The 2,780-nt window shown below is 33.0% G+C and overlaps 1 non-coding gene across 1 annotated transcript; it reads right to left on the bottom strand.

Annotated features, from left to right (window-relative positions):
* Nucleotides 1–2,412: 2,412 nt before the first annotated feature.
* LOC130932266 (small nucleolar RNA R71) lies at nucleotides 2,413–2,520 on the bottom strand. The gene has a single exon (XR_009067423.1). It is a non-coding gene; the product is annotated as a small nucleolar RNA R71 (small nucleolar RNA).
* Nucleotides 2,521–2,780: the final 260 nt, after the last annotated feature.

The raw sequence follows: 2,780 nt of genomic DNA on the forward strand, positions 1-2,780 counted from the left end.
CGCATGATTGGATGAAGACAATAGGAAAGCAGAGGTTCAGAAGCGACAAAGCATCTCCAAACGCTTATCTGAAATTCCCACCAATGAATTACATAAGTATCTTTATGTTATTTTCCATTTTATTTATCTTTTTATTTCTGAAAACCCCATAAGCATTTGAATCCGCCTGACTGAGATTTACAAGATGACCATAGCTTGCTTCAAGCCGTAAATCTTCGTGGGATCGACCCTTGCTCACGTAAGGTATTACTTGGATGACCCAGTGTACTTGCTGGTTAGTTGTGCAGAGTTGTGAAAAGTGTGATCACAATTTTGTGCAACAAGTTTTTGGCACCGTTGCTGGGGATTGTTCGAGTTTGGACAACTGACGATTTATCTTGTTGCTTAGATTGGGTAATTTTATTTTATGATTAAGCTTTTTATTTTTATTTTCGAAAAAAATACAGAAAAATTAATAAAATCATAAAAACCAAAAATATATTTTTGTGTTTCCTGTTTGAGTCTAGTGTTAAATTTTGAGTTGGTGTCAATTGCATGCTTTAATTTTTCTTAATTTTTGAAAACATATGCATTGTGTTCTTCATTGATCTTCAAGTTGTTCTTGATGATTTTTCTTGTTCTGATCTTTAAATTCTCCTGTTTTGTGTCTTTTCTTGTTTTTCATATGCATTTTCAAATCCATAGTGTCTAAACATTAAAAATTTCTAAGTTTGGTGTCTTGCATATCTTTCTTTTCTTAAAAATTTTCAAACATATGTTCTTGATGTTCATCATGATCTTCAAAGTGTTCTTGGTGTTCATCTTGACATTCAAAGTATTCTTGCATGCATTACTTATTCTGATCTTAATTTTTCATGTTTTGTGTTATTTTGTTGTTTTTCTCTCTCCTCATTAAAAATTCAAAAAAAAATAAAAAATATCTCTTTTCAAGTAAATAATACAGAGAAATGAAGATTCAGAACATACAGCAGAGGAATCACATAGAAAAAGCTGAGCGTTTAGAAAAACGCCCAGTAAGAAAGGAATTCTGGCGTTAAACGCCAGCCAGGGTATCTGGATGGGCCTTAAAAACCCAAAGAGCTAGCATTGTGGGCATTAAACGCCAGAATGGATAGCATCCTGGGCGTTTAACGCAAGGATGACACAGGGGAGGTAATTTCATTTCAAATTCAAATTTTTTTTCAAATTTTCATGTTTTAAATCATAATTTTAAAATCTTATCTTTCTACATTTTAAAAAATCATTGCTAACAATTAATGTTTTGATTCAAAAAATTGCAAGTTTGTTACTTTCTTGTTAAGAAAGGTTCAATCTTTGAATTTTAGAATCATATCCTTTAGTTTCTTGTTAGTCAGGTCATCAATTTTAAAAATCAAATCTTTTTCAATCATATCTTTTCAATCATATCTTTTTAAAACCATATCGTTTTCAATCAAATCTTTTTCAATCATATCTTTTTAAATTTTGATTTCAAAATCTTTTTCTAACTTCTTATGTTTTCAAAATTATTTTCAAATCTTTTTCATCTAATTACTATTTCTATTTTTTTTTTAAAACCACCTAACTACTTTTCCACTTCCAATTTTCGAAAATCACTAACCCCTTTTTCAAAAATCTTTTTAATTAACTAGTTGTTTTAAATTCTAATTTTATGTTACTTCTTTTAAATTTTCGAAAACTCTTTCTCTTTCATCTCTTTCTATTTATTTTATTTAATTGCTAACATTTCTCCTCCACATCTAAAAAATTTTTCGAACTCACCTCCTCTCTCTTCTCATTCTTCTACTCCTTTTCCTCTGACACATCAAGGAGTCTCTATACTGTGACATAGAGGATTCCACTACTCCCTTTGTTTCTCTTATTTTTCATATGAGTAGAAACAGGGATAAAAACATTCTTGTTGAAGTTGATCCTAAACCTGAAAGGACTGTGAAGAAGAAGCTAAGAGAAGCTAAAGCACAACACTCCGGAGAGGAACTTTCAGAGAATTTCTAAAAAGAAGTAGACATGGCAGCCGAACCCAACAATAATACAAGAGATGCATGGAAGATGCTTGGTGAATATACTACACCAACTTCCAACTTCTATGGAAGAAGCATCTCAATTTCTGCCATTGGAGCAAACAACTTTGAGCTTAAGCCTTAATTAGTTTCTCTAATGCAGCAGAATTGCAAGTTTCATGGACTTCCATCGGAAGATCCTTATCAATTCTTAGCTGAATTCTTGCAGATCTGTGATACTGTTAAGACCAATGGGGTTGATCTCGAGGTCTACAGACTTATGCTTTTCCCCTTTACTGTAAGAGACTGAGCTAGAACATGGTTGTACTCACAACCTAGAGAAAGCCTGAACAATTGGGACAAGTTGGTCAATGCTTTCTTGACCAAATTCTTTCCACCTCAAAAGATGAGCAAGCTTAGAGTGGAAGTCCAAACCTTCAAACAGAAGGAAGGTGAATCCTTCTATGAAGCTTGGGAAAGATACAAGCAATTAACCAAAAGGTGTCTTTCTGACATGCTTCCAGAATGGAGCATCATATCTATATTCTATGATGGTCTGTCTGAATTATCCAAGATGTCCTTGGACTATTCTGTTGGTGGATCACTTCATCTGAAAACCCTTACAGAAGCCCAGGAACTCATTGAGATGGTTGCAAATAACCAGTTCATGTACACTTTTGAAAGAAATTTCGTGAATAATGGGATGACTCAGAAGAAAGGAGTTCTTGAGATTGATACTCTAAATGCCATATTGGCTCAAAACAAAATATTGACTCAGCA

The sequence above is a fragment of the Arachis stenosperma genome, chromosome 5 (assembly GCF_014773155.1).
Source record: "Arachis stenosperma cultivar V10309 chromosome 5, arast.V10309.gnm1.PFL2, whole genome shotgun sequence".
In the NCBI taxonomy this organism is placed as follows: Eukaryota; Viridiplantae; Streptophyta; class Magnoliopsida; order Fabales; family Fabaceae; genus Arachis; species Arachis stenosperma.